The 12863-nt window shown below is 40.7% G+C and overlaps 1 protein-coding gene across 6 annotated transcripts in view; it reads left to right on the plus strand.

Moving 5' to 3' along the window:
- Positions 1-12863, plus strand: part of GRK3 (G protein-coupled receptor kinase 3) — a 273006-nt gene that overhangs the window by 123976 nt on the left and 136167 nt on the right. The window lies entirely within an intron of this gene.

Below are 12863 nucleotides of genomic sequence, written 5' to 3' on the forward strand. Positions count from 1 at the left end.
GCACCCACCACCACACCCGGCTAATTTTTTGTATTTTTAGTAGGGATGTGGTTTCACCGCGTTAGCCAGGATGGTCTCGATCTCCTGACCTCGTGATCTGCCCGCCTCAGCCTCCTAAAGTGCTGGGATTATAGGAGTGGGCCACCGAGCCTGGCCGAGGGGACTTCTTTACAGAAGAATGGCAGCAAATTAATGTGGAAGGAATGGTGAAATTTTGAAAAAAATCCCCATTTTGCAATTCTTAATGAAAATATTGATTTAGGCAAAGATCATCAATGTATGATATCGCTAAATGAAAGATTGATGGGGAATTTCAGATGGAGAGATCAGATTATCACCAACTGAATTTTCTAAGTAAATTTTGCATCACTAGGATGAAATAACTGTGTACCCCCTAATGTGAGGCAATATAAGTACCAAAACCATCTCAAAAGTATTCCTGCCCCCAAATGGTGGACTTGAATATGATCAAGCCTTTTGAGGTAACTTTCAGTTTATAGGAAATATGGAGAGAGAGGAACAATGAAAGACCTTATAAGGAAGCAACAGACAGAAAGGGCATCCCCCATGATGGCTTCCTCGGCTTCCTCAGGGGGTCACTGCATATAAAGGTCAGGGGTGGGGACAGTCAGGTACTCTTGATGAGAAGAGATTTAAGAGATGGCGCTATCAGATGAATGTGTGGATCTTGGTTAGATCCGGATTGAAACCCGGATTGAAATGCAAACTGAAATAGGCTAAAACGACATGTGGTCTGAGATTTGTTATTGATTGATTGATTGATTGAGATGGAGTTTTGCTCTTGTTGCCCAGGCTGGAGTGCAACGGCACAATCTCGGCTCACTGCAACCTCCGCCTCCTGAGTTCAAGCAATTCTCCTGCCTCAGCCTCCCAACTAGCTGGGATTACAGGCGACTGCCACCATGCCCACAGCTAATTTTTTGTATTTAGTAGAGGCGGGGTTTCACCATGTTGGCCTGGATGGTCTTGAACTCCTGACCTCAGGTGATCCTCAGATGAGCCACTGTGCCTGGCTGAGATTTGTTTTAAAATGCTTTAAAAAATAAAGGTGGGATAAGTTGGGTGGAGTGGCTCATGCCTGTAATTCCAGCACTTTGGGTGGCCAAGGCAGGTGGATCAGTTGAATGGAGTTCGAGACCAGCTTGGGCAACACACCAAAACCTCATCTCTACAAAAATTAGTTGGGCATGGTGGCACACACCTGTAGTCCTAGCTACTTGGGAGGCTGAGGTGGGAGGATCACTTAAACCCAGAAGAGTGAGGCTGAAGTGAGCTGAGATTGCACTCCTGCACTCTAATTTGAGCAACAGAGTGAGACTCTGTCTCAAAAAAAAGAGAAAAGTAAAAGAAAAAAAATGGAGGGCGGGGTAGGGAAAAGTAGCAGATTACAGTCTTGGTAACTTCCAGTGAGGTGCTGAGTGATGGGTCTAGGTGTTCACTATATTATATCCTTTTGCATGTTTGAAAACTTTTGCAATAATTTTTCAAAACAGTAGAGAAGATGGCTAGGTGTGAAGATCACAACTGTGTCCCTGCAGGGCTAATGGAAGCCTCAGTTTTCCCAATGTCATGTGTAATAGCACTGGTGACTTAAGATGTACTATATAATTTCTATGACAGCATCATACACAGATGCAAGATGCAAATGTACTGCATCTCAAACAACTTCGATTGACGGGAGGATGATATGTTTTTTGGAAACTGCATTAGATGACTCAAAAAGAGGCTCTGTGACACTGATTCCAAAGATGCGGGTAGAGTTTTAAGAGGCTCGTTTGCAACCTAAGAGTCCCGACTAATCCAACCAGAGTGGACAGATTTACAACTTGTTGACCTGAAGGCTTGCTATAGAAGGATGAGGAAAAAAAAAAAATGCAAGAAGGTGATTGAAAGGAGAAAGCACAGTAAGAGATCATACTTTAGAAAACGATGGTCTGTTTACTTCCTGAGTGCAAAAGACTTCACTGACTTCATTCAGATCATGGGTATGTATTAAATCACGGCTCTGATGTTTAAATTTAGCAGAAAAAAAAAAAAAGTAACCCATGCTCTTTAAGATAATCTACCCTCTAAGCATACTATCCATGCCTAAGGAAACCTTGCAATGTAAGTCTCTCTTATTAAAATTATGTTAACAGCTTTCTATTTTTAAATTACTTGAATATTAATTTGTGGAAACATTTCAGAATAATCATTTTAAAATAAATAAGTGTTTCATGGCTGAGCGCGGTGGCTTATCATGCCTGTAATCCCAGTACTTTGGGAGGCCGAGGCGGGTGGATCACCAGAGGTCAGGAGTTCAAGACCAGCCTGGCTGACATGGTGACTCCTCGTCTCTACTAAAAATACAAAAATTAGCCAGGCGTGGTGGTGGGCACCTGTAATCCCAGCTACTCAGGAGGCTGAGGCAGGAGAATCACTTAAACCCAGGTAGCAGAGGTTGCAGTGAGCCGAGATGGGATTGTGCCACTGCACTCCAGTCCAGGTGACAGAGCAATACCCTGTCTCAAAAAAAAAAAAGAGTGTGTTGCTCTAAACCGGGCCTCACTAAGTAATTACCAACAGGACCAGTGTGAAGAAAAAAAGTTTATTAAGAGAAAAATTTAAAAAAATCTGAGTAAATTGAGAGCTGTAACATATTTCTAGACAGGAAAACTCGACATTGTGAAGATGTCAGGTCTCCACAAATTAATCTGTAAATTCAAGACCAAAATTCAAATGAGAATCATTCCAAATGAGAATTTTAAAGAAACTCACAAGCCAGTGCTCATTCATCTGAAGAAAAAATGGGCAAAAATAACCAATACAATTTTGGAAAAGTAAAACAATGGAGATTTGCTCTAATATAAAACATTCCTCTAGCAACTAAAACAGTATAAATATTCATGTATAGATGTGTACACATATCAGTTTGGTTTATGTTAAATACAGGTGGCATTTCGAGTGGAGGAGGAAGAGTGATGTGTGGTAGCTGTCTATCAAATAAAGCCATAATTCCTCCACATTATACACAAAAATAAATTCCAGGGTATTTAATGAGATAATAAAAAAGCTAAAAATACAAAAAAGGAATATATTCTTATTGTGGAGTACAGATACTCTGGGCTTTCCTAAGCAAACCCCAAACCTGGAAACCACAAAGGAGGAGATGAATGGATATGAGGACATGAATGAAAAGTTGGCATGTGACAGAGATCTCAGAATCCAAATTAAAAGACAGGAGGAAAAATTACATTGCATGACCTTCTGTGGAGCATGTTTTAGTTTGTAAGTCTATCTGCTTAGATAGCGCGTACTTACTTAAATTCCTGACTGGCTCTTGTCCTAGGGAAGAGAGGGGGTAGGAGGCCTGGACTGTGTTTGGGTGTCCAGGAAGTAAGGCAATTTGTATCAAATGAGTCGCCTGTTTGCTAGTGGTAATTTCATCTGTTAGTCATTGGGAAGGAAGAGCTTGCTTTAAAAATGCCACAGAAAGATGGACGTTAATTTCATAGGTGGTAATTTAGGAATTCTTCTCACATGGCTACAAAAATAAGTCAGTCCAAAAGTGGAGGCTATTTGTGGCCTGGCGTTTTTCTGTGTACTTTTTTTTTTTTTTTCTTAGTTACTGTCATCCATTGTCTGTTCCATTAGGTTATTTGGGGCAGGCTAACAGGACTTACACAATCCTTCCCCTTGGAAGGATCAGCCTTGCCCACGGTTCCTTAGATTCTGTCATTGAGCTGTAGTGACCTGGGTTCTGGGGCACCCTGCAGTCACACTGTTTAGGCTGTCTGTGTCCTCACCTGTCACCCCCTCTGGACATGGGCTCCTTGAAGGCAGGGGATGAGTGGGGTTCACTGTGTATTCTGAGGGTCAGACTCAGTGCCTGGCTCAGGGTAAGGATGCAGCACCTATCTTTTGAATGAGCGAATGGGTGAATGAACAGATGAGTTGTCTTTTCCTTTTCCTCCCAATGAGTCTATGTATTTAATAGCCTATATTAGACATAGCTAATATACCAAGTATTTGGCTCGTTAGAGACAGCTGTGGCAAAGATTTGATACTTCAAATGGTGCGAGATCAGAAATTCTTGAATTCATTTGAATGTGCAGAAATATTGTATAGGTTATAACATCATATTTCAACTCCAAATTTGGACAGATTTGGCACTATAGCTTTTATAAACTATGAAAAATAGTTTTCTCTAAACAATGCTACTGCAGCTTATGTGAGAAAAATACTAGAGAAAAGCTAATGATTTATTAATGAGTAAGGAAATATGCAAATATGAAACTAGAATCGACTGGGGGCAGAAGTAGGGAGGTGGGAGTAAATGCCTAAAATCTTTGGGAGTACTTTTTCTGGAAGACTTTGATTTATTTTGAAAAGTGACTTTGAAAGCTCTGCTTTAGCCATGTGGTCGTTCCCCCATTATCTGTGGTTTTGCTTTCAGCAGTTTCAGTTGTCCGGAGTCAATTGAGGCCTGAAAATGTTACATGGAAAATTCCAGAAATAGATAATTGCTAAGTTTTAACTTGCATGCCATTTTGACTAGAAAGATGAAGTCTTGCACCATTCTGTCTGGAACGTGATTCCTTTGTTCAAGGAATCCTCAGTGTAGATGCTACTGCCCTGTGAGTCCCTTAGTACCTGGCTTAGGTATCAGATCCTTTGTAACCCTTATTTTATTGAATGATGGCCTCAAAGTGTCTGAGTAGCGATGCTGGCAGTTCAGATATGCCAAAGGGAAGCTGCAAAGTGCTGCCTCAGTGAAAAGGTGAACATTCTCAACGTAAGAGAACAGAATAAATCATATGCGGAGGTTTCTAAGAAGTAAGAATGTTCTATCCATGAAATTGTGAAGAGTATATTGTTATAATTGTTCTATAAGCAGTTATTGTTGATCCCTTACTGTGCCTAACTGATAAATTTAACTTTATCATAGATGTGTATGTATAGGAAAAAACAGTAAATATAGGATTCTATACTATCTGCAGGTTCAAGTATCCACTGGCCTTGTATTTCTTTTTTTAGTCAAGATGATTTGAGAAACTTAGATACAGGGAAACCCTGTGCCCGGTCACTTGAATGGAAAGGCCGTCTTTATTAATGAAAACATGGCTTAAGCTGTTGTAACCAAGAGACCCCAAAATGAGATGGCCCCCACGTCCAGGCCACACCACAGACCAATTACATCAGACTCTCCCTGGAGAGGGCCAGGCACCAAGATTTTTAGAATTCTTCCCAGGTAATCCTAAAGTCTAGGGAAAGTGGAGAACCACTGGCCTGGAGTTATTCAGAACTGACTAGGGAGGGGACTGGGTTTTGCAGCCCACAGCTTTCCCTCATCCTGGGCTTGTAGAACAGCTCTGCCTGCCTCACTATAGGGCCTTCACCTCTCGGCCAAGCCTCATGTTATGGGTGTTTCCCACTCAGGAGGAAGTGGAGTGCACAAGTTCCTTTTAAGGAAGTGAAGTGGAAGTAGCATGTTTCACTCACATTCCATTGGCGGGTGCTAGGACATGTGACTATGTAACCGCAATAGAGGTTGAGAAATGTGATGTGAATCTGGTTGGCCATCTGCCCTGCTCATTTTTGAGGTGGGAAGGTTTCTGTTACTGATAGGTAGAATGTAATGGTTACCATGCTATCCATTAATTAAAACTATTTATTATCAATTACCAATTATCAATTCTAAAGCTGAACAGAGTTCAACTGACCTCATATATATGTCATGTGAGATAATTACACACATACACACACAGGCAAGCTATGAGCTAGATGCAAAGACTTGGGAGAGGCTTTAGTTTACATTAATTACAAAGTTTTAAAGTTTACATTTACTAAGCTTTTAGTTTATATTAATCATAAAGTTGTTGCTCTTTGTTCCACTGTCATTTATGAGTTGTTTAGGAGTGGAAACGCTGCTGTGGGTGACTTTTTCATTTGTTTGGGCTCCCTTGGTGCAAACTTAGAGGCAGAAAAGCGATTTCAGCCAAAACGTATTCCAGTGATGTCAGTTGCAATCCTGGGTCATCACATAAAGGTTATAGCAACTTCAAGGGTGTAGAATCTGAAAAAAGTTAAGGTTAAACAGGAATATCATTTTTGGTAGGGCATGACATTTTCTAGAGCCCCCTTTTAATTATCTTGCTATATACACTCTTACTTGTAGAAACCATTCTTGAAGGGTTGGGGAAGGCTCCACGGTGTTGGTGGGTACAGATTTAGTATAAATGAATTAGTCTTACTCATCTTTCTATATTCTTGTGGCCAGAATACTTCCAGACCCATAACAGATCCTTAGCAAATATTAACTGACATGAATATGCTTATATCATTGTGTAGTTTATTTAGAAAAATGATACTCTTTCACTCCTTTGTGGACATTTCACAGTGACATGTTGAGTCCTTTGGTATGCAACAGTGTTGAAGGTGGGGGATTGAGTACTAGAATGATAGCTGATGTCTCTTCAAGGGTGGTGGCAGACACAGGGACTTCTATCATTAACAGTTAGAAAGAGTGAATAAGACCTGCTGTGCAATAACACAACAGGGTGACTATAGTCAATAATAACTTAATTGTACATTTTAAGATAACTTAAAGAGTATAATTGGATGATTTGTAACTCAGAGGAGAAATGCTGGAGGGGTTGGATACTCCATTCTTCATGATGTGCTTATTTCACATTGCATGTCTATATCAAAACATTTCATGTCCCCGTAAATATATCTACCTACTGTGTACCCACAAATGTTAAAAGATAAATTTTAAAAAAAATCATGACAGTCCATTGTGGGAAATGATACAGCAGTGATGTACAGCAAGCAGTAGGAACAGAGGTGGGAGGGCTCACCTCTGCAGAGTTGGGGAGGGCTGCATAGTCTTGGTGACCCCTGAACTGGGTCATGGAGGATGAGTAGGAGATTTTCATGTGAAAAGGAAAGGGCATTAGAGGGAATGGTATTTACAGAGTGATGGAGCTGTGGAAGAGCCTGTGTCTTTCATGAAAAATGAAAAAATCAAGTGTGGCTGCAGTGTGAGAAAGACAACAGCAAGACCTGGTTGAGGCAGCCTCCTTGAAAATGCTCCCTGCAGTACACTAAGGGGTTTGGACGTTGGGCAAAGCAAGAGGCCCTTGCAATCTTCTTTTTTTTTTTTTTTTTTTTGAGATGGAGTCTCATTCATGCTGGAGTGCATGGCACGATCTCAGCTCACCACATCCTCCACCTCCCGTGTTCAAGCAATTCTCCTGCCTCAGCCTCCTGAGTAGCTGGGATTACAGGTGCCCGCCACCACGCCCAGCTAATTTTTGTATTTTTAGTAGAGACAGGGTTTCACCATGTCAGCCAGGCTGGTCTGGAACTCCTGACCTCAGGTGATCCCCCTGCCTCAGCCTCCCAAAGTGCTAGGATTATAGGCGTGAGCCATCGTGCCCAGCGGCCCTTGCAGTCTTTTAAATGAGATGATTACATGGTCCGATTTATATTTTAGAAAAATTACTCTTGGAAACAAGGAGGCTGCAACCCTCCCTGCATGAGGCTTCCTGACCCTAGTCTCTGTCCTCTAATAATGCCACAGCCACAGAACATAGTCTCTTCTGTATTATTCCTGATTTAAAGGATTTTGATGAAAAGGCAAATGGATTCTGAAATGATTCTTACAACTAATTTATTTTATTTTTATTTTTTATTTTTTGAGGCAGAGTCTTGCTCTGTCACCCAGGCTGGAGTGCAGTGGCGCGATCTTGGCTCACTGCAGCCTCTGCCTCCCAGGCTTAAGCAATCCTGCCACCTCAGCCTCCCAAGTAGCTGGGACCACAGACACGTACCACCATGCCTGGGTAATTTTTTTATAGTTGTGGTAGAGATGGGTGATATGGTTTGGCTGTATCCCCACCCAAATCTCATCTTGAATTGCACTCCCATAATTCCCACCTGTGGTGGGAGGAACCTGGTGGGAAATAATTGAACCACGGGGCAGTTTCTCCCACACTGTTCTCGTGGCAGTGAGTAAGTCTCACGAGATCTGATGGTTTGATAAGGGGAAACCTGTTTTGCTTGGTTCTCATTCTCTCTTTTGCCTGCTGCTATGTAAGACGTACCCTTTGCCTTCCACCATGATTGTGAGGCCTCCCCAGCCACATGGAACTGTAAGTCCAATTAAACCCTGTTTCCTGGATACATTACCCAGTCTCGGATATGTCTTTACCAGCAGTGTGAAAACGGACTAATACAATGGAGTTTCACCATGTTGCCCAGGCTGGTCTCAAACTCCTGAGCTCAAGCGATCCACCTGCCTCAGCCCCTCAAAGTGCTGGGATTACAGGTGTGAGCCACCGCGCCCTGCCTGTTGTAACTAATTTAAAGGGATAGTTTCAAGTATAAAGGTTCAGTCTCTTTGATTAGGTAAACCGAGGACACCATAAATTTATTTATCATTCAGCTGGTGTCTGTTTGGGGATGATTTTTGTATCTGATGACTGTTTGTGGGCCAGTGAAATTCAAGTATATTTATTGTCACCTTAATATCTAGTTATATTGCAAAGAAAAAGGCATTACAACAGAATGTGGATTATCAAAATATTATAGGAAAAGCACAAAATAAATTTGTAGTTAGCCTAATTGGGTTGTTATCTGAACGTAGATTGTCCTGTGCTGAATTGTTTAATGCTACGCAAATTATATGAGACTTTCCTGTAAAAGACATAAGAAACTGAGGAAACTCAAAGAGTTGACATTAAACTATTTAAGATTCTTTTACAGACCTCATCAGAATCCTGGTGGAGTTTGGTGGTTTTAAATCTAGTGGTCAAGTTTTTATTGTGACTTTGGATAACAGAAGTCTGTTTTGCGTGCTTGATGAGTGGTTTGTGGGAAATACTTAGTAACTACATATAAGGAAAGTAGTTTCATTTTGGGGGAACAGAATCTTGATATGATTGTGTGGTCATTAAAAAGAATCTTTTGGTTTTCTTGATGGTCAGTAATGGTAACAATTCTCATTTGTGTGCTGCTTATAGTTCATTAATTTTTTTTTTTTTTTTTTGAGACAAGGTCTGTCGCCCAGGCTGGAGTGCAGTGGTAAGATCATAGCTCACTGCAGCCTCAAACCCCTGGGCTCAAGTAATTCTCCTACCTCAGCCTCCTGAGTAACTGAGACTACAGGTTCATGCCACCATCTTGGCTAGCTTTTTAATTTGTTTTTGTAGAGAGGGGTTCTCGCTATGTTGCCCAGGCAGTTCTTGAACTCCTGGCCTGAAGTGATGCTTCTGCCTCAGCCTCCTGAGGAGCTGAGATTATAGAGCCACCAAGCCCACTCGCTGCTTATAGTTTAGAAAGCACTCTCTTACAAACTTGTTCAACCTTTATGACTACCTTATTATGTGCTACTAGTTTTTCTAGGCAATATGTTACCTATTAATTAAAATATTTGCTTAAATCCATTTTATTTTGGACATTAGAATAAAACATAATTAAACCTCAGATAGAATATGTAGGATTTTAAATGTGAGGTTATCTAGCAGTGTCCTAAACATTGTAGTTTCTCTACCAGTAAGGTGTTGACGTACAACCTAGCCCACCTATTCTTGGCCCATAGGGAGCAGATATCTGGTGTCTGGTCTTTCAACCACTTTCGTAGTAGAAAACAAATTAAAATTATAATACAATATTTATTATACTTACCATGGATTTATGTAGCAGTAGGCCATGACAGATAGGGCTGGTATATTTCCAGCCAGTTGGTATTAAATTAACACAAGTCATTATGCCTCCAAGCAGTATACAGTGTATGATATACATAACTCTTATTTTGGTGAGGAGGAGTATAAAAGTAATAACCCTGGACTCTGGAGGCCGGAATTTGATGCTTTAAAACTTTGTATAATGAAAATTTTAAACATGTACAGAACAAGAGAATAGGAGTATGAAATTGATGCAGCCATCACTCAGCTTTCTCAGTTATTAATACTGTATTAGTCTGTTCTCACACTGCTAATAAAGACATACCTGAGACTGGATAATTTATAAAGGAAAGAGGTTTGATGGACTCACAGTTCCACATGGCTGGGGAGGCCTCACAATCATGGTGGAAGGGGAAGGAGGAGCAAAGGCATGTCTTACATGGCAACAGGCAAGAGAGTGTGTGCAGGGGAACTCCCCTTTATAAAACCATCAGATCTCGTGAGACTAATTCACTATCATGAAAACAGCATGGGAAAGATCCGGCTCCATGATTCAATGACCTCCCACTGGGTCCCTCCCACAACACGTGAGAATTATGGGAACTACAATTCAAGATGAGATTTGGATGGGGACACAGCCAAACCATATCAAATACATAGCTAATTTTGTTTCCTCTATACCTCCTATTTTCTTTAGATTATTTTGAAGCAAGTCTAGAGATCATATATATAATTTCATCTTTAAATATTTCTATATGCATTCCTGAAAGATAAGAACTCTTTCAGAATACAAAAGTGAAAGTGGAATACAATGCCACTGTGAAAAAAATGTTCCCTTAATATTATCAAATAGTCAATGCACATTCTCATTTCTCTATTTTTTTTAAAGAATACTGTTTTACTTGAATTGAGTTTTTAATAAGGTCCATACATTATGCCTGATTGTTATTTCTTTTGATTCTTTTTTGACCTATACATTCCTCTGCTATCATTATTTTCTCTTGAGACTTTTTGTTAAAGATATCAGGTCATTTTGTTGTGTAGTTTCCCCACACTCAGGGTTTTACTTACTGCATCCTAATGGTGCAATTAAAACAAACAAACAGGCCGGGCGCGGTGGCTCACGCCTGTAATCCTAGCATTTTGGAAGGCTGAGGCGGATGGATCATAAGGTCAAGAGATCGAGACTCTCCTGGCCAACATGTTGAAACCTTATCTCTACTAAAAATACAAAAAATTAGCCAGGCGTGGTGTTGGGCACCCATAGTCCCAGCTACTCGAGAGGCTGAGGGAGGAGTATCACTTGAACTTGGGAGGCAGAGGTTGCAGTGAGCTGAGATTGCGCCACTGCACTCCAGCCTAGCGACAGAGCGATACTGCGTCTCAAAACAATAAAACAAAAAACAAACAAACAAATAGCATTATTGAGGTATAATTAACCTAATATAAACAACATATTACAAGTGCACAGTTTGGTGAGTTTATCTACATTGGCAAAACCATTACCAAAATTCAGATAATGAACGTCTCAATTGTCTCACCAGCTGGGCGTTCTACAATTCAATTTGATTTTGACACCACCTTAAGTTAGCAGAGACCCCCTCCCCGCTGCTAGGTTAAGGGCTCATTCCCACAAGACTGCCCCAATTCAGATGCCAGCTAGGAATGGGGTTCCCAGTCTCCCATACTTCTGCCTGGCTGACCACAAATTCATGGACTCCCATGACCATCCTCTCTGGTGTGCTGTGTCACTTGAATGACTCACAGAACTCAGGAAAATGCTATCCTTATGGTTAGTTTTATTATGAAAGATGCAACTCAGGAATAGCAAAATGGAAGAGGTACATGGTGCAGGGTCTTGCAGGGAGGGGTAGAGAGCAGAGCTTCTGTGCCCTCTCTGAGTGCACCACCTTCCCATCTCATGATGTGTTCACCTGGAAGCTCTCCAAACTCTTCAAGAGTTTTTAAGCAAAGTAGGCTTGATTGCAGAAAGCTTTGGGTGTTGGTGACAGAACTCAATCCCCAGCCTCCCTGAGGTCAGGGGATAAGGGTGAAAGTCTTAACCCTCTAGTCACACTTTTGCTTACTCTGGCAACAAGCCCCCATATTGAACTATCTAGAAGCCCACCAAGAGTCAGCTCATTAGCATAAACTCAGGTATGGTTGAAAAGGGCTCCTTAGGAATAAAAGACACTCCTATCAGGAAATTTCAAGCGTTTTTGGAGCTCTGTGTCAGGAACCAGAGACAAAAACTAAATATATTTTTTATTATACCACATGCACCATCCTTAAAAGTTTGCTCCTGCCTCTTTGTAATCAAACGTTGTGTACTTTTTTGGGGGGTCTGGCTTCTTTAAATCAGCACAGTTATTCTGAGATCCATCTGGGTTTTAAAATGTATTCATGGGGAGCAGTTTTTAATTTTGATGAAATTAATTTATCAGTTTTTCTCTTAGTATTCATGTTTTTGCTCTCATGTCTAAAGTCTTTGCTTGAACTAGTCACGAAGTTTTTTTTATATTTTCTTTGAGAACTTTTATAGTTTTAGGCTTGATATTTAGACCTATGGTCAATCTTGAATTACTTTTTAGAAACAATAATTGCAGCTTTAATTTTAGATTTAAGGGGTACATGTGCAGGTTTGTTATGTGGGTGTATTGCGTGATGATGAGGTTTGGGGTATGACTGATCCCATTGCCTAGTTAGTGAGCACAGTATCCAGTAGTGTTTCAACCCTTGCTCCCTTCCCTCCCTCCCCTGCCATTCATCCCTGCTGTCCAAATCCAGCAGCACATCAAAAAGGTTATGTCCGTGAGTACCCAGTGTTTAGCTCCCACTTATAAGTAAGAACATGTGGTATTTGGTTTTCTGTTCCTGTGTTAATTTGCTTAGGATAATCACCTACCACTGCATTCACATTGCTGCAAAGGACATGATTTCATTCTTTTTAATGGCAATATAGTATTCCATGGTGTATATGTACCACATTTTCTTTATCCAGTCCGCCATTGATGGGCACGTAGGTTGATTCCTTGTCTTTGTTATTAATGAATAGTGCTGTGATGAACATATGAGTGCATGTGGTTTTTTTTTTTTCTTTTGGTAGAACGATTTATTTTCTTTTGGAAAGAAAATAAATATATTCAGTAATAGGATTGCTGGGTTGAATGGTAC

This window comes from Pan paniscus, chromosome 23 (genome assembly GCF_029289425.2).
Source record: "Pan paniscus chromosome 23, NHGRI_mPanPan1-v2.0_pri, whole genome shotgun sequence".
Taxonomy (NCBI): Eukaryota; Metazoa; Chordata; class Mammalia; order Primates; family Hominidae; genus Pan; species Pan paniscus.